The sequence below is a fragment of the Protopterus annectens genome, chromosome 9.part0 (genome assembly GCF_019279795.1).
Source record: "Protopterus annectens isolate FY-2018-M chromosome 9.part0, PAN1.0, whole genome shotgun sequence".
In the NCBI taxonomy this organism is placed as follows: domain Eukaryota; kingdom Metazoa; phylum Chordata; order Ceratodontiformes; family Protopteridae; genus Protopterus; species Protopterus annectens.
In genome coordinates this window covers 1,350,896,031-1,350,922,272 of record NC_056743.1, presented here as the reverse complement: position 1 = coordinate 1,350,922,272, position 26,242 = coordinate 1,350,896,031, and the positions used below count along the sequence as shown (strand labels likewise).

General features: G+C 41.0%; 1 protein-coding gene across 1 annotated transcript in view; it reads right to left on the bottom strand.

Moving 5' to 3' along the window:
* HTRA4 (HtrA serine peptidase 4) overlaps positions 1–26,242 on the bottom strand; it is an 853,851-nt gene that overhangs the window by 33,062 nt on the left and 794,547 nt on the right. The window lies entirely within an intron of this gene.

Sequence of the window (26,242 nt, the reverse complement as noted above, 5' to 3'; positions counted from 1 at the left end):
GCTACCATCAACTGAAGAAGATAGGACTTTGGCTTAATGTCTTATCTGAAGGGTTTGTTACTATTGCCTATTTGTGCAAAAAATGTATTTATTTAGAACACTTTCTGATGCCTTCTTTGTGGGAGAAGGAAAACTGCTAGTATTATGAGTGTGAGCTAGTTGTAGTTTTTATCAGATTTATGATTTATTGCCATCTGTAATATTTAAGTGCAAATACTGGTAATATGTGATAACTGCTTATTTGTGCCATAGCATTATTTGTTAACACATTTTGTTGCTTTGTTTGTGACAGAAGGAAAACTGTTAAGTGTTCTGGGCATCTACTTTCTCCAGGCATTAACAAAGATAGTCTTGTGATTGACTGTTGACGTTATGCCTGCAGTGTTATACTGTGCTGTGCAGCATGGCCTAATGCTCCGTGTGGGTGGGCTGCTCTAGCTGCTGCAGTTGCTAACCAGATTTGACTTGCTTTTACCTGAGTTGACCTTCTACGTGTCTCTACAAGCTGTGGCAGAGCACTGTTCACTCCATAGTCACAACTAGTTGCTTTTAAATTGATACAGACATCCTTGGTTTATGAGTAACTTTGCTTGTTGCTTTGTTTTAACTTCATTTTCTGCTGTGCTGCATGGATTTGTGCTTGTTTGAGCAGAGCTGTGCCATGTGTCACTTTGCCCAGGACTGTGCTAACCCACGTTACATAGATGCTGGTGTGTGCTCTACCCTACAAATTCAGATAATCTGAAATCTACTCTTCAGTTACCTGTGTTTAGAGCAGTAGCTTGTAATTTTACACAGCTGTAGTACTTTTATGGCACCCATGCCAGTAACCGGAGTAGCCAATGACAAATACTACTTGCTAAGTTTTCTGGCATTCATGGCCAAAACCTGTGTTATTTCTTGGTATATAGTATTGGGAACATGGCTATCAGTTGTCCATTTTGCTTTGGCTCTGCTGCTGTTCCCCATTATACCAACCTGCCATTGCTATATCTTGTAACTGTTAGCCAAACATCTAAACTACTACTGTTGCTGTATTAAAGGTGGTATAATACCCAGAATATACTGCACTTACCACCTCCATATAAGTTCCAAACACCATGGGACTACAGTCTGTATATACCCCTTCTCCTGCTAGCCTACTTGCATTAGGTTATTAGAAGAAGTGAAGGTTCATGAACAGCCTCATATTGTTATCAGACAAAGGATCAACTTCTGAAGTGTAGATAAATATCTGATCTGGAAGCAAACCTCTCATTTGCCTCATGCAGCCAGATTGCCAGTGCTCACTACACATCTATACTACTGTATCACATCTCTAACACATCTCTAACACTAAACCAACAATTAGCTAATGTGCCTAGACCTCAGCAGAAAATTATACATCAGCCACCAGGCAACCTACTGTTTACACTACAAGCAAGGGTCACCAAAGCAGTATGCAGATGACCTTAAAGCGGCTAAAGCACACCACCATACATGAAAATTCCTTGTCGTATGTGACTCAGTAATTACGCATACAGACACACCACTCACCAGTCTCAGGAATAATTTATATTTCTATCTTTATACATATACTATTAATATTTTTGTTTTATATATTTATTTGCAGAATTTTAACATCAGTTTATGTGTTTGTATTTATGCTTGTATTTATTAACATTTGATCAGGATTATTGAAGCTAAAAGAAATGAGTAAGGATTGTTGTTGCTTTTTTAAACATTGTTTCTTCCTTTTTAAAAGACATATGTATTTTTACATGCATTTTAGATCATGTGATCTTAGCCACATGACTGTTACATCTTGTATACAGCAGTAACCATTTGAAAAGACCCAATTCAGCGAGTTCTGTAACAAGCAGTCTGAATGGCTGAAAAAACAGACTTATATATACTAAGTCTGAGATGGTCATTTCTCAAAGCATGTTCTTTTCTCCAAGATATGACAATCTTGGGGTTGGTGTGAATATAAATTCGGTTCTCGACACTCATTAGACCCATTATAGAGTACAATGCCCCTTTTGGAATGTACCTCAGAAGACATCTGCAGCAGCTGGAAAGGCCAAAGAGGTACCTCACAAAGAGGATTACTGGCCTCAAACAGATGCCCTACACTGACCGTTTCAAAAAACTCCAGCTTTACTCCATAGCATATCACCTACTCCGAGGTGATCTCTGCCTAACATATAAAGCTGTGTCAAACCCAGAGCTGTTGGACATGCTACACCTAAAGAAATCCCAACCTCTCTGAGCTACATGCTCTAGGGACCTAAACCTTGTCACCACAATAAACAGGACATGCTGGAGGGATAGATTCCTGTCCCCGAGGCTTCCCATACTCTGGAACAAGCTACCCATCTATGTCAAGCAAAGTTCCTTATTAGCACTCTTCAAGAAAAATCTTGATGAGTGGATGGGAAATAGGAAATACATCCCAGGGATAAATTCTGTTGCTCTGCTCGACAGGGGCACAGGAAAATAACTTTCTTGGGTGGCGTAAGCCAGGGAACCTTGTTGACTAGGCTTACTTAAGCCTTCGGACCGATAGCCTAGTACCTACCTATAAACCTATATCATTTGAGTGAAAACCCTTTTGTGTGAACACCTATTTGTCAAACCCTAATTGTCGAAAGCTTGCTCCGTGAAATGGCTGTTTTAGCTATTTTTTTCCTAGGGGGAAAATAGCTTGGCTAGCCTAACAATCACCAAAAATTTAACAAAATTTAAAACATGGCAAGGTGGGGAGCTGTGCCCCCACACCCCTCCTAACTAAATATACCAACTCCGAGATTGCACTACAGTCTGGAAAAGGGCAAATTCCCGATGATGGCCAAGCATTTTTTTCTCCTAGGAAAAAATTTGCTAAAACGGCCATTCGACAGAGCAAGCTTATGACAATTAGGGTTCGACAAATAGGTGTTCGCACAAAAGGGTTTTTGCTCAAGTGAAGTAGACCCATAATTTCAGAGGTGTAGGGTTTTGCCCCTTGGAAAAAAATTTAAAGTAGAAGTTTAATATTTGCTCTTCTCCTGTATTTTGATCTTTTTTTCCTCCAATAGAGGGCCATATATATCACCTGTGTGGATTGGTATACCCTTACATACTTGAGGAAGCACCCTATGTGCAAAAGCTTATGGGTTTTTTTTTTGTGGTTCCCTTTCAACTTCATTCTTTCCAGTTTACACCAGTACTTCTTTCCATCACTGGATCTATCAGTCTCACTTACAGACCCCAGACTATCTCTGTTCTAAGGCTGGGGCCAGTGTGGAACCTAAAGGCATCCTGGGGAATTGTGCCATTAGCTTTTCCATTGGTGATTTTTTTATTTTGTGACCTATCCCATGATTCCCCCTACTCTCCCTTGCACGTGGGCTACTCCCATCTATGGACCATACCTCCCTGTAGGGAATGCCTAGACAAATGCCCTCCCCCTAGGATGGGCATACCCATTGATCCCTGCTAGTTCATCAGATGCCCAAGCTTCATAACTGAACCTTGGTTGCTTGGACCATAGTTAGGGCTTTACCCTTCAATGCCATGACACTGACTAAAAGCTTTTGTGTTTGATAAGAAAAATGCATTTCCCATACTTTCTTTGAGATGGTTTTCTTTTTCTTTACACCATGGGCAACTCCATCACTAAAACATCTTGGCATCTTTAATTGGTTCACCTACCAGAAGGGATGGGACTGAAAAAAATGGGCCTGGGTGCTTTCAGCCCAGCTGACCAGAGAACCACTAAAAGCTTTCAAGGACATGGGAAGGAGCAGTACTATGATAAGGTTAAAGCAAGCATTGTTGGACAGGGATGGCGTTGCCTTAAAAACAAAAATTTTCAAAGCAGCCTGTCTCTGTAACACAGAGGGGGAAACTTTGACTGTGATCCAGGTAACTGGAGTTCAGTTAATGGCCCTGAAACAGGTGGCTTCAAGTTTAGGGAGTCAGTTGTAGTATATTTTATGGCAGAGCTCTCAAATATAGAACTATTTACACTCATTTGGACACTTTATTTGGTGTACAGAGTTTGTAAACAGAGATGGTATTTCAATTAAGTATTGTTTCTTTGACTGGAGAGGATTTCCAAGAGCTCAGTGTAGTCAGAGCAGAATTGCAATCACTTAATACATGGTGGTGCTGCTTTAAGAGCAGAGAGAAACTTGGCTGTATTAAGCAGAGTAGGTTTCCTGAATGAAACAATTAATGTTGTATAATACAAGGTTGAGGTAGCTTGTGCAAACATATGTTTGCCCAACTTGTAAAGAGATTTGATCTCCAGAAAAAATGACAGCAAAGTTAATTCAGATATGGAAAAAGATATCCAGAGGAACATGGAGAGTGTTCTGTTACAAGAATCCAGAAAAGAGAACTACTGAGAGACTCCGGGGGGGGGGGGGGGGGGTGTACCTACTGAAATAGACTATATCACAATTTCATGGGACTGTATTGATGGTATTTGCTGTGAACTTGCTGTGAACTGTTGGGAAGACCCTGCGTCTTTATATTTATAAACAATAAACTATGTGGTGTATCCATCTATCTCTCTATATCTATATATAGGTAAAGATATAGATACACAAACATACACACACATACACTTACATAATCAATAATTTGCTCACAGATTTTTTTTTTTGCTAGAGTTTTTTGTCCTGCACCCTGCCACCACCAACTTACCTTTTTACTCCAGTGAGACTTTTGGGATGGACAATATCCCAATCACTGTTTTCTGCTTTGTTCTCCCAATGTCCATTCCACCACCAAATGAAACCCTTTTTTAAGTGACCTCTCCAGGGTAAGCCTATATTAGCTTATAGAAAACTTAGGCAAAATTCCTAACAATCCTCCATAAATGGACCCAAATGGCAGGAATGCTGCATCCACCTATGACTTTAAGCAGCATCTAAACCGATGCATAAAAGTCAGTGCATGTTTGTCCTAAATACAACTGTAAATTTGGGAATAAACCTCTAGTGTAACTCCCACATTAATAAACTGGAAATAAAAGAGGGGAAATAATGAAAAGTTGTAAGAAATCCCTATCTGAAAACCACAGTGAAAATGCCAAGAAGTAACTTAAGAGCGTTATTAGACAACTCAAAGTACAGTATGCATTTAAGCTTGCTAGAGCTCATCCATAATAATATCACATATTAGCATTCATATTTTGTGATAACTTTACCCTTAGTGTTGCCTCCAATATAACTGAAAATGTAGTTTCCCTTGAAATCACTTTGGCACAAGTCGTGGAATCCCTGTCAAAGGGTAAAAATACTACTTCCATGGGACCAGACAGCATAACAGGCTGTGTTCTCATCAATGCCAAGTATACATCCGTGTCTCTACTTAAACTATTTGACACTGGTTTGTGTTTATTGTCCAAGAACAGCCACTGTCACTTCTCTACACAAGGACAGCCCTTCTAAGGACCCAACTGTCTCACCAAATTTATATGCAATGCCATGGAACACTGCAGAGAAATAATCATTTATGTGGATGTAGACATCTGCACTGTTTGAGACCTACGTGAGTTAGATTTTGTGAAGAGCAGTTCCCTTTTCCAGAACCTAGTAAGTTTCCTTGAGAAGTTTACAGAGGCTAAACAATGGTCACTTAGTGCATGCTGCTTTTCCTGACCTGGCCAGACTTTTGACACTATCTCCCATTCTGGTATTGTGAAAATAACTAGACAAATTTAATGCATGCACTTACAACATCCACTGGATTGTAGAGTGGCTATCTAACAAATTCCATGTATTGGACATTGCTGATACTTTCTCTGAACATAAAATTTTAACTAGTGGGCTACCACTGGGGTAGTACATGGGCCCTTTTCTTGTTTGCCATTTATTCAGCAGACATCCAAGCTAATATCCTGGAAGTGTGGTTGACAAAGTTTGCTGATGACTGCAAGATGGGTATTATTACCCACTCAGCTACTGGTACTAAGCAGCTCCATCAAAGATGGGACTATACACAGACCTAGTGTACTGAACATGGTTTGGGTCTCAAGTGAAAAACAAACAAAAAAATGCATCATTGTTGCATTCAGCAAAAAGCCTGCTCCCATCTCATATGTTACACATGGTACTCCTTTACAGAGAGGTAGACTCAATCATAGGGGACTTGAGTACTTATGTAGATGACTCCCAATGTAAACGGCTTTACTTTCTGCATCCTCCTAATTCTGAGGTGAGAAAACCTTGTAACATGTTAATAATTTTTCCACAGTCTCTATTCAGTAAAATTGGTTTGCTTGCCCAAATTGCATTACTGAAAGATGAGTCAAGGACACAGTCATAAACTACCCACATCCCTATTCCACATGACTAGTTTCTCAATAAAATGTTTTGCTGATAGGATAATTACTAGTTACTTACCTGTAAATACTTTTGCCAACCAGCGCCAGCAAAAGTGCTTGCAGAGTGGTACAGCAAGCAACAGTACAAGTCATGCATGCAGGATACTGCAGCCCAACAGCTTGTTTCAACAACAAGCAACAGTACAAGTTATGCACGCAAGATACTGCAGCACAACAGCTTGTTTCAACAACAAGCAACAGTACAAGTCATGCACACAGGATACTGCAGCACAACAGCTTGTTTCAACAACAAGCAATAGTACAAGTCATGCACACAGGATACTGCAGCCCAAAAGCTTGTTTCAACAACAAGCAACAGTACAAGTATGCACACAGAATACTGCAGCCCAACAGCTCGTTTCAACAACAAGCAACAGTACAAGTCATGCACACAGGATACTGCAGCCCAAAAGCTTGTTTCAACAACAAGTAACAGTACAAGTATGCACACAGGATACTGCAGCCCAACAGCTTGTTTCAATAACAAGCAACAGTACAAGTCATGCACACAGGATACTGCAGCATAACAGCTTGTTTCAACAACAAGCAACAGTACAAGTCATGCACACAGGATACTGCAGCCCAACAGCTTATTTCAACGACAAGCAACGATACAGGTCATGCACACAGGATACCGCAGCATAACAGCTTGTTACTTTTCATTTTTTTATTTCATTCTGCCAAGGTAACAACTCTCTCAACCGCCTGAAAGCCATGAATGATCCTGACACACGCAGTCTACAAATAGCTATGTTATACCCTCTCAGTAGTAGTAGGAGGAGAATGCAAATTAAAATCGGTTGTCTGGTCCCTAGCAGTGAGCAGCTGGTACCCATCATTCAAGGTGGGTACAAAGTGTGCTGAACAGGGGGAGGGTATCGACATTAAAACGAACTAAATAAAAATAACAGCTGAAACAGATGTCTCGTAATCTATGGTATTTCACTCACTTTTAGTCCAGCAAGCCTCTGTATGAGATGAACATTTTCCACACAGCACAGTGGCATTTAGAAGCATATATTTAATTTATTTATAATAATGTATTAATCTGTGTAAGCTCCAGAAAACCAGTTTTTCAACAGCCATCCTCATTTGTTAGGTAGTACACAGATGTTCATCAATCAAAAAAAAAACACACAACAGTGAGAAGCAGCCATTAAATGAGCAGAACAGCTAAACAGCCTGCAACAGAAACTAATCTGCTTATATGATTACCCCTTTTGCAAATCATTAGAGCATAACAGGAAACCAGCAAAGCATCACTTAAATTCTACAGTGATGTTTTTCTCTTATATTTAGAGCACATATCTACAGTACTTTTTTACAAAAGGCCATAAGCATTTTATGTCATCTTACCTTTTGCAGTAAACTTTAATCATTTCAATTTTCTACACATTTTTAGTACTATTTCAGTGTTAAAAAACAAAAAGCAAACAAACAGAAAGCATCCAAATAGCTACATAAACAATTATTTTTGGTACCTAGCAATTTAGGACTGCATTTCTTTAATTACTCAAATTGCTCTGTTCTACTTTAAGACTGATGTAACTTTTATGTGTACATTTATTTATTAATCCTTTGTTGACTAGGTCAGTACCACAAGGCTATTGACTTCTTTTCAGGGAAGACACAAGGGGGTATTTCGACTACAAGGGGAAATTTGACAAAGGCACGAAGGAACTTCTCTATTCTTTTCAATAGGTACTGTGGGATCTTTGACATCCACCTGAGCTACAACCAACTTATAGGTTCAGAGGTTCATAAATGTGTACTAAGCTAATGGTCCTAGAACTTTTACAAGCCTAGCCCATAGGATATCCCTGGTATTGTGCCACCTGACCTTAGTTCCCAGTGCCTCTGTTGAGTAAAGCCACTGGAGTGATCCCTGGAGTGAATTTTCTATTTCCCATCCACTCATCAAGATATCTCATGAAGACGGCAGTGAGGTGCTCTGCTTGACATGTATGGGAAGTCTATTCCATAGCGTGGGCAGTCTCTGTGTTATGAACCTGTCCCTCCAGCATGTTCTGTTGATTGTGGTAATGAGGTTGAGGTCTCTGGAGCGTGTGGTGAGGAGGGATTGGGATTTCTTTAGATGTAGCACTTCTAACAGACCTGGGTCAGACATGGCTTTGTAAATCAAGCAGAGATCGCCTCTAAGTAGGCGATATGAGACAGAGAATAGTTGGAGTTTTTTTAGTCTGCCCATATAGGACAAATGGTTAAGGCCTAGGATCCTCTTTGTGACGTACTTTTGCGGCCTCTCCAGTTGTTGCAGGTGTTTAGTGAGGTACATGTCAAATGAGGCATTGTACTCGATGACTGGCCTAATGAGGGAAGAGTAGAGGGAGATAATGACCTCTTTCTTCCTGGATGCAAAACCCTTAATAATGAGATGTGCCAAAAGGACTTTCTGACTACAGTGGCAATATGGTGGTCAAAAGAGAGGTTGCTGTCAACCTGTGTTCCCAGATCTCTTATAATGCCTTTTGTGTTCAGTGGACTACCATCAGTGTGGTAATTCACGGGAACCTGTTTTTTCCCAAAGGGGATGATGACACATTTTTTGTCATTGAGCTTAAGGCCATGGTTCTGACACCAGTCGGTCTCAGTGAGGCCTTTCAGTAGGATGTGAACATCAGTTAATAATAGCTCTCAATTTGCAATCGTCTGCGAACTTTATCAGCCAGAGTCCCTTCATGTTGGCCTGGACTTCAGAGAAGTCGATACCAAACAGGACAGGACCCAGGACCGAACCCATGGGGACTGGTACATGCTGGATAACTGTAGTTTCTGGTTGCTTAAAAGTTACTATTAAAAATAGGCCTGACTAATACTGTACCCTATACAATTTGTTTGGTTTGACTTGTTCTCAGGTTGGGGAGAGAGGGAATTTATTCCTATCTTTAAAACTCTAAAACTCTAAAAAAATAAAGTATGTTTCTTTGGGGGGAAAACAAAAAGTGCAACACATAAAAATTATACTGTATTTCTTCGATATTTTTTCCCTGGTTGCTTGAGTTCGGTTAACTGAGAGTTTACTGTATACTCATTACTGGATCATAACTATGCTTGTAATTGTACATATATGCTATTCTTAATTATGGAGTTTTTCACCCTAGGTCTCTTACTGAAAATGGACAAATAAATAAAAGTGGAGCAATCGAGCAAATTTCTGAAAATAATATGTCATACACTTAGCTCGTGATTCAAGACATAAAAACAAATCCATTTGGTTGGTTTTATACATATGGGTCTACGTCAAAGTATCGAAAGACCACTTACTTGAATCCCAAATCATTGCGATGGCAATATCGAAACCACATTTCCATGAACAGTCAAACCATTGAAAACTTTCACTGGGAAAGGCACCACTTAGCCTCCATGGGGAAGTCTGCCCTTTTCCCCACGATTGTACGATCTTGGAGTTGGTATATTTAGTTAGGGGGGGGTGAAACCCCCCACTTTGGTGGGTTTTACTTGCTTTGTTGTGTGCATTTTTTTTTTTTGGTGGGCAAGTGGTTCCTTTCCCAGTGAACATTGGAAATGTGGTTTCGATATTGTTGTCTCAATGATTTTGGATTTGAATAAGTTTTCTTTTATATATACATATATATATACATATATATATATATATACACACACACACACACACACACACACATCTATACATATATATATATATATATATATATATATATATATATATATATATATATATAGGTCTACTTCATATGACCTAAATTTCATTTGACTGAAATTCATTTGACTGAGACCAAAACACTGAAAGTTCAAAAGACTGAAAACTCATTTGAGGGAAACTCATAACACTGACCCATTAAAGTAAAAGGTATATGCGATTTTTTTCTAAGGCGAAATTAATAGTAGGCACTAAACAGCCTATAATTGCAAGGTATCTTGATAAGGTAAGGGAAAACAGCTCCTGTACTTTACAAAAAAAAAAAAAAAGCACCAAACCAGGCATGTCCAAGGGTCAGCTTCCGGTGATTTCTCCTGTCCACCTGGTGAATCTGGGCATACTGGGGCAATGCAGCAATTGCCTCATGTACACAGACAACCCACTCCTCCTACCACCCAACACTACAACTTGTGAGAGATGCACTTACATAGCCAAAATGGAAGCAAAGCTCTCTCCACCCAAGATTGTGCTAGACAGTCAAGAGGAGAAGGCTAACACCCACACTACACCTCAAGCAACACATAGCCCTTCTAAATCCACACCATCAACACCCACATATAGCAACACTAAATCCACATATGCAGAGGCCCTTATCTATAACCTGCCCAAGCAGCAAGGACCTCTGAAGCTGAAACGCAAACAAACACCAATCACAATCAAAGTGTCACATAGTTCACAACACCAGTGTGCCACCCAGCAACAGCCCCTAAGGTAAGACAACGTACCTAACACTTTAGTCATAGGTGACTCTATAGTCCGGCACACTGATGTCCCACTCACCAGGTTGAACAAGGAGAAAATTACAGTAAGCTGTCTGTCGGGTGCCAGGATCCGCCACATAACGCATGCACTCAAGTCACTCCACAAGTACAAATATGACTCTGTTATTGTCCATGTTGGAGTGAATGACTTAAGATGTACCTCCCTGGACTACATGAAAAGAGACATGGAAGAGCTCTCGGATCATGTAGCCCAGGCAGGTATGACCCTAGCCCTGAGTAGCATCCTGCCTTCGCCCAGAATGATACCACAATATAAGGACAAAATGATTGACTTCAACAATTGGGTAAGCTTCTGGTGTCATTCAAAGGGGATCCAGTATCTGTCTGCCTGGGACGACATGATCGACAGACCATGATGCTTTGCCAGAGATGGTGTCAGAAAAATATGTATTAATGTGTGTATGCTTCATGCTAATTAGAAGCTAAATGAGTTAACACGTTTTTCATTCTATTTTATATGCACTGTTTTATATATAAATTGAGTTTCATATGAGACTGAAAAGATGCTTTTTGAAACTGCAGTGTGCTTTCTGAAACTTGCAAGATGCCCTCTGACCTAGTAATTGCTAGCACAGCAATATTCATGTTTATGCCTTTTGGAAATGTACTTGAGAAGCAGGTGCTTATCTGCTGGGTCAGGAGAGAATGAATGAACAATGCTATATCCTGTAAATGTAATGATTCTAAACAATCAGCTCTGTTCGAAGTATGAGAACATGTACAGCTGCAGAAGCTTAGAGATAATGTAGACAAAGGATTATTAGAGAAATGAACTGCTAGCTTTGTGCTTGAATTAACCATAGTACCTTGAATGGTAACATTGCATGTATCTAACCGGTGGTAGCCAAGGCCACGTTGTTTTCCTTAGGAAGTTTCTCACAAAAATTGATAAATCAGCAGAATCTTATGAGACCAATTATTAGTAAACGATGATGAAAAGACTTGTGATTTGTTACGTCAGCTTGGTAGGCGATGTCTTATTAGAAAGTGTATAAAAATGAAAGTATTTCCTGTTTCTAGTTAGACAAACTCTGTATTAGCACATTTTTGTCTCCTTGCTGCAAGATTAAAGTGCCTTAACCTGAACCTACCGTGTTTTGATCATTTTTAAAGTATATTTTTCCTTTGACAGTTTGGTCCTTCGGACCGGAAAGTACCTCTCACTCTAGGCCTAGGTCAGAATTGGGCCCGGTGGCATGTACCCGTATGGAGAAGCGGCCACATCGGCTCTTCTGCTTTGAAAGACCTCCAACTGAATTGTCGTTCGAAAGAGGCCAGCCACTGTTTCTGATCTGGGATTGGAGGACGAGTAAACGATCCAGTGGATCAACTCACGAGGGTCAGGTAAGGAGGAATTTACCCTTTTTCTGTTTTAGATCAGGGACTAGTTACAGAACTGTTTTGTCAGGGAGATTTGCATGCGCAGATCAGGGACAAAAAGATTACTGTCTTGTCATAGATCAGGGAAACAGAATAGGTAGACAGTTATTCTAGATAAACTGTGAAAAGGTGTAAAATCGTGGTACCACATGATAAGAAGGGTTACGTAACAATTTCTAGCTTAGCTAAGGCAACATGGGAAATCAGTGCACGAAAAGTTCCTGAGACCCGCCCCTAACCGAAGACGCGAAATATATGCAATTACAGCGTGCCAATAATGTTAAGTACTATACGAAATGGGTTGATAAATACAAATTTGATGGTAATTTAGATAAATCTTCACTTATTAAACTCACCAGACAACTTAAAACAGACGCGAAAGGTCAGCTAAAAAAGCAACGGCAATTAGGAGTCCCTCAGGCACACAGGTGGCTTGAGGAAGCAAATCGTAGGGAACAAAAGATTAAAAATTCAAAAGCAATGTTCTTAGACAAAGAAGATAATAACTTGGTAATAGCAACAGCCCCCCCTCCGCTTCCCTTACCAGAATATGAAGCGAGTGGACAAGCTGGTCCACTTCCGCTATACCCAGCTGTTCCTGCAAAATCAAAACCGTTTGTCAGGTATCCTATCGAGACTGGGTCTCGAGCACGTAACCTGAGAGGGGATATTGAATTATATGAAATAAATAGAAATTCGCAAGCTATGAGTGAAGAAGAGATATGTCCACTCATAGAAGTACCAAATCCACAGGCAGGACAGGCAAGACAGGATCCGACTCTCCTAGTATATAGACCGTGGACACCGGAAGATATCCGGAAAGCCACAGAGGGAATTCCCCATCCGAAAGTTAATTTTAGAAAATTCTTAGAAGACTTACAGGGCATGAGGTTAAGTTACCATTTGAATGGAGAAGAAGTAGAAAAAGTAGTTAGACAAATTGTAGGTCCAGATTGGCACATGATCAGTGGCAACTGGAATCTCCGTGACGCAGAGCTTAGACCACTCCCACATAGTAATGCAGAACTGGACAACAGAGTAAAAGGTCTGATGGACCGAATCTCTGAGAAATGGAAGCCTAGGGCTGATTGGACTTGCATTAATCAGTGCATACAACAAGAAGGTGAAACTGTTGATAGATATTATGCTAGATTATTAGAATGTTTTAATAACCATTGTGGAATGCAGGTACCTGAAGATCAAACACATGATTCCCCATATGAGCAACAGCTAAAGAATGCGTTCTTAAAAGGCAGTATTACACCCATTAGCAGCTTTATTACAAAGCACATGGTAGATCATCGTACAAGTAGATTGCAGTCATTACTTGAATATGCAAGACATGCCGAAAGGCATTTTAATAGCAAAAAGAAAAAGAAAGCCCAAGTATTTGCAGTAGAAGATGGGTCAGAAGTTTTTGTAGTACAAACCGGGAAGAAGGGTAAGAAAAGTGCCCAGGGAAACAAACAATCTGATAAATGATCAGAAAACTTTGAAGAGAGGAAGAAAAGGGGTGAATGTTTTAAATGCGGAAAAAAGGGACATTTGGCAAGGGATTGCAGGCTAAATAAGAAGGTAACTACGGAAGATAAGGAGAGTGAGGAATGACTATATGATAGTCAGGAATCACTGGATAAGAACAAACAGGAAAAGACAAATGCAAATGTGGTAGCAAGGGTAGAGGATGTGACAGAAGGGATAGATGATGTACATGAATTCATAGACGAAGAAAATGAAATTTTAGACTTAGCATTATTGAGCCTAGAGCTCTACTTAGCAGACACAAAACCGGAAGTTACGCTTCTGGTAGAGGGGAGGGAAGTCAAATTTCTGTGTGACTCAGGGGCTTCACGGACCCTGATACATCCTTCCAAACTACCATAAGATTCAGAATCACCAGATTACATACTAGTGAAAGCAGCTAATGGACAGCTGTATCGGGAGCCACTCTCCCATGACAGAGCAATAACTGACCCCGATTCAGGAATGACCCAGAAAAGTAAAATTGTTGTTTCTGCAAAATGCCCAGTAAATCTTTGGGCAGAGACTTGATGCAGATATTTGGCATAGCCGTTGTTCCAACTATGCAGGGTATGGAAGCACAGCGACAAATGGATACTTTTGTAGTGCGACCGGGGGATGAATCATATTATTGGTACAGCCAGGACTTACGACTGGTCCAGGAGCAGTAACTGAAGAACTGATGAATGTAGCCATCAGCAAATCCCCCTCCCTTCACACTGACAAACAGCATTTGTTGCATTGTACTCTATATTACTGTAATAGACCAGGACCTGATAAAGAATACGAGCAAGAGTTGTTTAAAAAACATGCTAATAGGTTAGTATTACGAAATTTGTACTGGGACACAGAAGGAAACAGTGTAATAAGCTGTTCATTGCCCCAGGAATTTTTAGCACTCTAGAAATCTAATCGATTACCGCATGTGAGCTTAACTAAAAATAGAAATCTGAAGTGGGCAGACCTAGGAGAAAAAGTCACAAGGTGGGGAAAACAGACAGAGTTAGAACTCTCTGAACAGGGAGTACAGAAGCAGAAATTGAATTGGATAACACAGACACACCCAGCTGTGCACTCGCAGGCAAGTGAGGATAGCTGAGTATTACTCTTACTGGAGGAAGAGGAAAAAGCCTTACGAGACATACCAGAGACTCTCTGGTCAACAGGGAAATCAGATGTAGGACTTATTCGTACAGCAGGACCAGTTACTATTATGCCAAAATCAGCATTTAGACTTCAGAAAAGACAGTATCCCTAAAGAAAGGATGCAGAGATAGGGATCAAACCTATAATAGCAGCCTTACTTAAGGAAGGAGTCTTAATAGAATCTCCCAATTCGCCATGTAATACACCCTTATTTCCTGTTAGGAAAGCAAACGGGGAATGGCATATGATCCAAGATTTACAAGCTGTGAATGACGCAGTTATACCCAGGGCACCAACGGTGCCAGATCCACACACCTTATTGAATGATTTGAAAGCTCAACAGAAGTATTTTTCTGTGGTAGATATTAGCAATGCATTTTTCTCGATACAGATACACCCAGACAGCCAACATTGGTTTGCATTCACATTTCAGGGGAAATGGTATACATATACGAGACTACCACAGGGATATTGTGAAAGCCCAACAATATTTGCACAGGAAATGGCAAGTAACCTGGCGGGATTTATCCCACCGAAAGGTAGTCAGATTTTACTTTATGTAGACGACATTCTGCTGGCAGTCCCCACCCAGCAAGAATGCAGAGAGGATACCATAGCATTATTACAATTTTTAGCTACTCAAGGATGGAGAAAACAGGTTAAATACCTGGGATATGTAATATCCAAAGAAGGCAGAATATTAGATGAAGACAGAAAAACAGCAATATTACAAGCACCTAGACCAACTACCAAGAAGGAAATGATGTCCTTCCTGGGAACTACTAACTTTTGTCGGAGTTGGATACCAAATTTCACTTTGGAATCTGCTCCGCTGACTAATTTGATATTCAAAAAGCCAATGGCAGCACAGGATTTATTACAGTGGACATCAGAAGCAGAATCAGCTTTCTGCAAACTGAAACAACTGATAGCATCTTCCTTAGTTTTAGGATTACCAAACTATCATAAGCGATTTTTCCAAACTGTAGACTGTAAGCAAGGTTAACACAACAGCATGGGGACAAACAACGCCCCATAGCTTACTATTCATCACAGTTAGACCCAGTGGCGCGATCCTTGCCCCACTGTGTACAAGCAGTAGTCGCAGCTGCAATGGCAGTGCAGGCTTCAGCCTCAGTAGTATTGTTCCACCCTCTCACATTGAGAGTGCCTCATGCAGTCGCGATTATTTTACTGCAAGAAAAAGTAGCATATCTTTCTCCTGCTAGACGTCTTTCCTGTATGACTATACTGTTGAGCCAACCTCATATGACAATTGAACGATGCACAACTTTGAATCCGTCAACCTTGCTCCCAACCCCTGCAGATGGCAAAGCACACTGCTGCCTGCAGGAGATTGAGCAAAAGACACTACCTAGAAAAGACCTTAGAGATGTTCCCTTGGATGATGCTGAGGTAACATACTATGTGGATGGCTCGTGCAGGAGGGGTCCTACAGGACAGAACCTAGTGGGGTATGCAGTAGTTTCTGATACCGAGATTTTAGAAGTGAAGTCTTTACCACACAACTTATCTGCACAAGCAGCAGAATTGATTGCCTTGACGACGGCATGTACCTTAACAAAAGGTAAGAAAGTGAATATTTTTACTGACAGTCAGTATGCTTTTTCTACTGTACATGTTTTTGCATAGCAGTGGAAAAATAGAGGAATGATAACATCTACTGGTAAACCAATTAACCATGCGCAATTTATTTTAGATTTGTTAGACTCTATTCAGTTACCTCAGAAAGTAGCTATTTGCAAATGCGTAGCTCATACCAAGCAACAGGATAGAATTTCAAAAGGTAATGCGAGGGCTGATACAGCTGCAAAACAGGCAGCTTCAGCTTCAGAAGTTTTTCTTTTGAGCGAAGAATTACAATCTTCTGAGATTTTAGATTTAGAAATGTTAAAAACAATGCAGACACTTACTACAAATGTAGAAAAACAAAAATGGATAAAACAAGGAGCAATCCTTGAGAAGGGACTGTACATCTCCAAAGAGAAGAAACCAATTCTACCATCAAACTTGTTTAGATATGTAGCCTTGTTGAGCCATGGACAGAGCCATGTCTCAACAGGGGGGATGGTACAGTTAGTGAATCCAGTGTTTATGACGTATGGATTTACTAATTACACAAAAAATTTTTGTGCAGCATGCCATGTTTGTAACAAGCATCATGCACAAGGGGCATTGAAACCTAAGCAAGGGAGTTTCCCTACACCACCGTATCCGTTTCATACTATTTGTATGGATTTTATAGAACTTGAACAAATGCGAAAATAAGAAGTACTGCCTTGTCATTATAGATATGTTTTCCAAATGGGTGGAAGCTTTTCCAACTAAAAATCCAGATGCAGCTACTGTTGCAAAGGTCCTTGTTAAAGAAATTATACCTAGATTTGGCATACCGGAAAAGATTTATAGTGACAATGGCACACATTTTGTAAATCAAACAATACAACAACTTAGTCACTATTTTGGGATATCGTTGAAAAACCACTGTGCATACCACCCCCAATCTGCAGGATTAGTAGAGAGGCATAATGAGGTGTTGAAGAATAAACTTAGGAAATTGATTAGTGAGACACAAAAGAACTGGGTGCACTGTTTACCTCTGGCACTGTTGAGCATGAGAACTGTTCCAAATGCAAAAGGATTAACTCCTTTTGAAGTTTTGTTTGGGAGGGCATATTATACACCTCAATGGAAACCTCTCATGTCTACAGAGCAGGAGGCTGACAGTTCACTTGCAGGGTATATGAGACGATTTTTGAATAACAAACTTTTGCAGTTAAATTCTGTTTCAGATAAAGAGCAAACGAAATCGGAAGCAGCAGTAGCCCCAGGCACCTGGGTCTGGGTGAAGATAGTGAAGAGAAAAAATTGGAGTTCCCTGAAATGGGAAGGGCCGTACCAGGTACTACTGTCGACACCCACTGCAGTCAAGATCATGGAGCGAGCATCCTGGATTCATTTGACACACTGTAAACTGGTTAAGAACTTTGAACTGGACAAAAACCTTGTTTCTGTTGTATAACGAGAACAAAATGACCAGGTATAGAGTGAATAGAGACACTGAACAACCTCAGAAAACTTGCATGATTATTCTGATAGCTATGCTAATAACTTTGTTCTTTTTGTTGTGGCCTTTCCTTTTTCCTGCCACAAAAGTTGAACTGATTAAACGTGATGAACCAAACATAGACTGGCACCCGAACTTTAACACTTACCAGGCAATTACACGTGTGTATGCTGAGACTTTTAATATTTCGAACTGCTGGATCTGCACAGCCATACCAACAGCATACGGGGGGTTATTAATGACTGCTATCCCCCTAGGGGTCAATGAGACCTGGGAAAATCTGGTTTTTGACACAGTATCTATTAAAGCATATGATAAGGTAGCACTGTATTTGCCTGTGACACAAAAGGGAATTGTATGTTTCTACAAGAATGACACAATTCAAGTGGGTTGGAGCAAGTGTAATGTGACTGTACAATATAAATGTTATACCAAAGCAAACAATCTGGGTGGAACTTGTAGTTCAGATTATGACTAATTTCTTAAATCCATGCATAAGACTCTTGACCAAGTGCAACGTAATCCTGTACTTTTTAAACAGTTATCTGTAATAGATAGGAAAATGTTTCATGCAGGGCAGTGATTTCGTAACTAAGTAACTACTAAAGTAGAGGATTGTTATTTTGTGTGTGGTAAAAAAGCATATAAATGGTTACCTGAGAATTGGTCCAGCAGTTGTTTTTTGGGGTACCTGGTCCCGGCCATATGACACACTGCAGTCTTGCCTTAGGGAAATATTCAAAATACCTGAGATGTGGCCAAGAAAGCTGTTAAAATGCCCAAAAATCCAGTCGGACAGATCAAGGCGGCCTGGAAAGACCATCATACTGTGGGCACCAAATTGACGCACATGGACTTGAATGATGCTGTTATATCGTGGCAGGTATATTACCTGCATATGGCGCAGTTAAATCGATTTGGGAGCTGAGAAAAATGTCTAAACTTCTCGAAGTGATGAGTAATGCAACTTTCTCTGCTCTTGAACTGATAACTGATGAACTGAATGCTATGAGAATTGTAGTGCTCCAGAACCGAATGGCTCTTGACTTCACCCTGGCGGCGAGGGGTGGAATGTGTGCTTTAATCAAAGAAGAATGCTGTGCGTATATACCAGATCATCAGCACGAAATTAATGACTACCTTGAGGTGATACAGCAAGTGTCGGCCATGACCAAACCAGGCCCAAACCCTCTGATGGACTTTTTCCAGAATTTGTTTGGGGGGTGGGGTTCCATCCTAATGAACATCTTGATTGCCATTTGTGTGGGATTACTCCTGATAGGAGCTTGTGTTTGTTGTGGAATCCCCTGCATGAAGAAATGAATCAAAGAATTTATAGATATATCAGTTTCTGAGATTATGTATCAGAGTACTGAATTTGAAGAGCTGCTAGAATGTGAAACACTTTCATAAAGTTTTAAACTGAATGACTTTCTTAACTGCAAATCCTGAATGGAAGAGGTTAGGAAAAGAAGAAAACTGTTTATTCTTTTTGAAAATAGAATTAAAAAGTATTAACAGGGGGGAAATGTCAGAAAAATATGTATTAATGTGTGTATGCTTAATGCTAATTAGAAGCTAAATGAGTTAACACATTTTTCATTCTATTTTATATGCACTGTTTTATATATAAAATTGAGTTTCATATGAGACTGAAAAGATGCTTTTTGAAACTGCAGTGTGCTTTCTGAAGCTTGCAAGATGCCCTCTGACCTAGTAATTGCTAGCACAGCAATATTCATGTTTATGCCTTTTGGAAATGTACTTGAGAAGCATGTGCTTATCTGCTGGGTCAGGAGAGAATGAATGAACAATGCTATATCCTGTAAATGTAATGATTCTAAACAATCAGCTCTGTTCGAAGTATGAGAACATGTACAGCTGCAGAAGCTAAGAGATAATGTAGACAAAGGATTATTAGAGAAATGAACTGCTAGCTTTGTGCTTGAATTAACCATAGTACTTTGAATGGTAACACTGCATGTATCTAACCGGTGGTAGCCAAGGCCACGTTGTTTTCCTTAGGAAGTTTCTCACAAAAATTGATAAATCAGCAGAATTTTATGAGACCAATTATTAGTAAACAATGATGAAAAGACTTGTGATTTGTTACGTCAGCTTGGTAGGCAATGTCTTATTAGAAAGTGTATAAAAATGAAAGTATTTCCTGTTTCTAGTTAGACAAACTCTGTATTAGCATGTTTTTGTCTCCTTGCTGCAAGATTAAAGTGCCTTAACCTGAACCTACTGTGTTTTGATCATTTTTAAAGTATATTTTTCCTTTGACAGATGGTCTGCACCTGTCGCCCCTGGGATTCAGGTTACTGGCTAAGGCTCTTGCCACCCCTATAGTGCCTTTTTTAGGCAAAGTTCAAAGGACAAAACCAACACCATAACAGGTACAAGCATGCAAAATCTGAAGGTAATGCTACTCAATGCTAGAAGTCGAAACCTCAAAATGCACTCTCTCGAGGCACTCCTAAAAATGGAGAACACCGATATCTGTGCAGTAACTGAGACCTGGTTCAAGGCTCCAGAGAGCACCCCTGCAATACCAGGCTACAACTCTTACCACACTTTTCGGCCACCAAACCAGGACCGAAACGCTAAAGGTGGAGGAGTGTCAATATTCACCAAGGATATTCACACCACCAGGCTAGTTGCCCAACACAATGCGTCTGAAATTCTCCAGGTGCAACTAACACTAGGTAAGACTGCAATCCAAATTGTAGATTGCTACAGATCCCCCACCATACCCCAAGATTCTGACTACACCTTTCTAAACATACTGGAAAATATTAAGATAGAACCAAACACCCTAATACTGGGTGATTTTAACTACCCTGCCATTAACTGGGAAAACTACTCATGTACCAACACATTTGCCCAACGGTTCTTGGAATTCATAAATTCCAATGCCCTGGATCAACTAATCCATAGTCCCACCAGGGGCTCCAATATCCTAGACCTGGTCATTACCAACAAGGGAAATCGATGCTGCACAGCTATGGTCACCCCCTCGTTAGTCAGGTCTGACCATAAGCTAAACACCCTTAACATCCACATCCCACCCCCACCCCCCCAGTAAGGAAACCTCCATAAAAAACTTCTCGAAAGCCAACTTCATGCTACTCAAGTCGGAAGTGACAAACTTCATGACAACCATGCAGACAGGAACTGCAAGTTCAACTGCTGAATCCTACACTAAGGCACTGTATGAGCACATCCACTCATGCATGAATCGTGCCATCCCAAATAGAACCAAGATGCTCTCATCCAAAAAAAGGAAGCCAATCTGGTGGTCCCCTGCCATAAACAAACTTTACAACAAAAGGAAGAAATTGTTGCAGAAAGCAGGAAAATCCCAGGATGCAAAAAAACTCCCTTACCAGCCTCAGTAAGAAACTGAGATCCCTCATAAAATCCACCAAAGCTAGTTATGAAAATAAAATTGCCAAAGATTCCAAAGACAACCACAAGGCATTCTATAACTATGTCAAGAATCTAAATGGCAATGCTCAGATCTGCTCTGAGCTAAAACAGAATGGCATTAAATATACTGATCCCAAGGATATTGCCAATATCCTGGCAGATCGATTCAGTGCCAACTTCATCCCCCTCTCACCGCCTAAATGGCCCATCTCAATACCGGAAGATTGCCAAATTCCGGTAATAATGGCCACACAGGTAAAAAATGCACTCTTCAAAGCTAGGAATACAGCATCCATGGGACCAGATGACATCCCGGGCTGTGTACTACATAAACTACAATATGAACTGGCACCTCACCTAAGTGTCATGTTTAATCATAGCCTCACCTCAGGTTTCAGGCCCACTGAGTGGCACAGAGCTACAGTTATCCCACTCCACAAGGGGGGCTCCACCTTGGATCCCGGAAACTACCATCCCATCAGTCTGATGAGCCTTATCTGCAAGGCCATGGAGCGTATTATCATGGAACTTATAAACAAAGATATTGGCAACCTTCAAACACTGGACCCCACCCAGTTTGGGTTCATGAAGGGCCGATCTTGTCTCCTGAACCTGAATTGACTTCTTTGAATCAGTCTCCAGAGCCATGGACAAGGGTAAGGTGCTCCACACAGCCTATCTAGACCTTGCCAAGGCCTTTGACACCATCTCCCACTCTGGAATCATAGATAAACTTACTAAGCTGGGCATTAATCCCTACATCACCCAATGGGTTGCTAACTGGCTTACTGAAAGAACCCACACTGTAAAAGTAGCCGACTCCAAATCCAGCTCCAGACAAGTGACAAGTGGAGTACCTCAGGGTTAAGTCCTGGGGCCGTTCTTGTTTGGCATCTACTTCTGTGAAGTACAGACCAACACTAAGGGACTCTGGCTAACAAAGTCTGCAGTTGACTGCAAACTGGGAGCCATTATTGAATCCCCAAATGATCTGGATACTCTACAAAGGGGCTTTACAGAAACAGATGCTTGGTGCCAGAGCCATGGGCTCAAGCTCAATGCCAAGAAATGTATAGTTATCCCCTTTGGGAAAAAACATGTACCTGTGAATTACCATATAGGTGGCAGTACACTAAACACCGAAAGTGTGATAAGAGACTTAGGGACACAGGTGGACAGTGGTCTCACCTTTGATAACCACATCGCCACACCATTCAGGAAATCCTTCTATGTGGCACACCTCATCAGTAAGGGCTTTTCATCCAGAAAAAAGGAGGTCATTGTCCCACTGTACTCATCCCTCATTAGACCCATTATAGAATACAATGTCCATTTGGTATGTACCTCTCAAGACATCTGCAACAACTGGAAAGGCCGCAGAAATACCTCACTAAAAGAATCACAGGCCTAAAGCAGATGCCCTACGCTGACCACCTTAAAAAAACTCTAGCTATACTCTGTCGCATATCGTCTACTCAGAGGCAGTCTCTGCTTAACATACAAGGCCATGTCAAAGCCAGAGCTGTTGGACATGCTACCCTTAAAGAAATCCCAATCCCTCAGAGCCACATGCTCCAGGGATCTAAACCTTGTCATCACAATAAACAAAACATGCTGGAGGGATAGGTTTCTGACCCATAGACTCTCCAGACTCTGGAATAGATTGCCCATACATGTCAAGCAGAGTGCCTCTTTGGCCCTCTTCAAAAGGAACCTTGATGATTGGATGGGAGAAAGGAAATTCACCCCGGGGATCACGTCAGTCACCCTGCTAGACAGGGGTCCAGGGAAGTAAATAGTGTGGGAAGAAATAGCAAGGGAATTGTTATGGCTAGGTTTGTATAGGCCCTAGGGCTGATAGCCTAGTACCAACCTATGAACCTATGGAAAGATGCACTTGAGTTGTAAGGACAAAGGAAAATAATTTCTGCAATGAAGGGTTGTCTGGTACTGTGGTAGTGTACTGAAAGCAAAAAACTTAACACCGCTTGCTCTCTAATGACAGAGAGCGAGAGAGAGACAGCAAGAGAGAGAGACATGGCTGCAAGATCAGTGATCAAATTACCCATTATGCCAAACTGGGGCAGGACATTACTGTGTGTGGCAAAGTGGATACAGTGGGTAAGGGGAGTAGTATGCTCACTAAAGGATTGTGCTTCACAAATACTGCTGCAGGCAGGACAGCACAGGGTTGTGCCTCTGCCAGTGGTGCGTTGTGCATTCCACAACCAGAATGCACCTGTTGTCTTCTAAATTAAAATCTAAGTGACGAAAATGGTAGGCTACTGGTGGGTGGACTGCACAGAGTCCAATGCTAATACATTTCAGACTCTTCAGACTACAAATAGACTGAAAGATGTATTAAAAACAACTCTATGCACTTTGCCCCTCCCCCAATAATCTCACATGGGCACTGGGATTGTTGCAACTAAGTAGCAGATTGAAAAACTATTATCTACTGCAGTGATAAAAAGATAACTTAGAAATGTATGACTACATTGTGAGGGTGAAGCAATCAAAGAAAAAAGGCACACCTCCCATCAAAGTGCCGGAGTCATGGCCTTAAACTAAATGCCAAAAAATGTATAGTCATCCCCTTTGGGAAAAACAAAGTACCCACAAATTATCACATAGACAGCAACCCACTGAGTACTGAAAAAGTAATCAGAGACTTAGGGACCCAAGTCGACAGCGACCTCTCATTTGACACCCACGTTGCCAAAGTGGTTAGAAAAACATTCTACCTTGCACACCTCATCATGAAGGGATTCACATCCAGATCCAAGGATGTCATTGTACCCCTATACTCCTCCCTCATCAGACCCATGATTGAGTACAATGCCCCATTTGGTATGTACCTCACCCGGCATTTTCAACAGCTGGAGAGACCACAAAAGTACCTCACCAAGAGGATCAAGGGTCTCCAACATATGTCTTATTCTGCCAGACTAAAGAAACTCCAGCTCTATTCAGTAGCATACCGCCTGCTCAGAGGTGATCTCTGCCTGACGTACAAGGCCATGTCCAATCAGGATCTGATGGACATGCTCCACCTCAAAAAATCCAAATCCATCAGGACCACGAGAGCTAAAGACTTAAACCTCGGCACAAGTATGAATAGGACATGCTGGAGGGATAGATTCATAACCCAGAGGCTTCCCATGCTTTAGAACAAAATCCCAGTTCATGTCAGGCAGAGCCCCTCACTGACTCTCTTCAAGAGAAATCTTGATGAGTGGATGGGAGATCGTAAGTTTACCCCAGGGGTCACATCTGTGTCACTGCTAGACAGGGGCATAGTAAACTAATTCTATTATATAAGGGGGCCTTCATTGTGTCACTACTAGACAGAGGCACAGTATTCTAAATCTATTCTGTGCATTTTTGTACCATTTCATGGGGTGGCGAAAGCCACATCACTATGGCTAGGCTTACAAATGCCCCAGGGCAGATAGCCTAGTACTAAACTATGAAACTATGAAACTATGGCATCCTAGGTGAGCACCTCATTCATCTGTGCCTAAAGTCAGCCTTGATGCTAGAGAAGATACTAGGTAAAGAGTGTAACAAACGTTCCTGGTTAAGTAGGATGTGGACCTTATTCAGACAGTAGGGAAACAGAACAGGTGGTTCCAATCAGTCCTTATCTACTATTTGAATCTGTGTTTCTGTGTAGAACAGCTCATATTTCTTTAGTATCCCTTTATCTTGAAAACCATATAACAATGAATTCCAGTAATATAGAAATGTACTAAATGTAGCATATGACAAGGTCCCAAGAAAACTGACTTGGACAGTACTGCGGTGGTTCGAAGTCCCAGAAACATTGGTAGAATTAGTGCAGGTTATGTACAAGAACCCAATGACTCAAGTATGAACAGTGTTCTGTCTCACAGAGGGGTTCCCAGTGGGAGTGGGTGTGCACCAGGGTTCAGCTCTGAGCCCACTGTTGTTCATATTGATGATGGACTACATTAGCAAACAGATTGGAGGGGACAGATCAACAACGTTGCTGTATGTAGACAATGTGACATCACAGGCAGACTCGGAGCAAGAACTTCAGCGAAGGATAGGGGAACAGAATGCAAACCTGAAGGCACATTGGATGAGACTAAGCACAGATAAGATGGTAATGGAAGCAAATTGGAGAAATCAGAAGAAGGTGAGAATTGAGACAGAAAGGAAGATAATGGAACAGGTTATTAGCTTCAGGTATCTGGGAGAGGTGGTTGAGGATAAAAGAAGTCTGAATGAAGAAGTCAAAGATAGAATCAGTGGGACTGCAGCCAACTGGCGTAGAGTCTCGGGTATAGTCTATGACAGAAGAATGCCAAAGAAGCTGAAAAGTAAGGTGTATATGACAGTGGTGCGACCAGTATGGCTGTATGGTACAGAAACCTGGGCAGTAAAGGGAGAACAGATAAGGAAGCTATACATGATGGAAATGAAGTGCCTGAGAAGGGTGGTAGGATACACATTGTAGGACAGATGAAGAAATGAGGACATAAAAGCAGAAGCCCAAGTAGCTCCAATTGTAGAAAAGATCAAAGAGAACAGATTACGGTGGTTCGGGCACATGTGCAGAAAAGTAGAAGACAATCTGGTGCAGATGATTTGGGACAGACAGGAAGACGGTAAGAAGAAACGAGGATGTCCAGCAAAGAGGCAGATGGATTGTGTGAGAGAAGATCTGTGACAGTCAGGCATGAGTATCGAAAAAGGCAGGAGTGTGGCATTGATTTGAGAGAGATGGTGACAGTTAACACAATACCCCCACTCCATGTAGAAAATGGGAAAAAAGGGGGCTAATGATGATGAATATATGTGGGACCAGT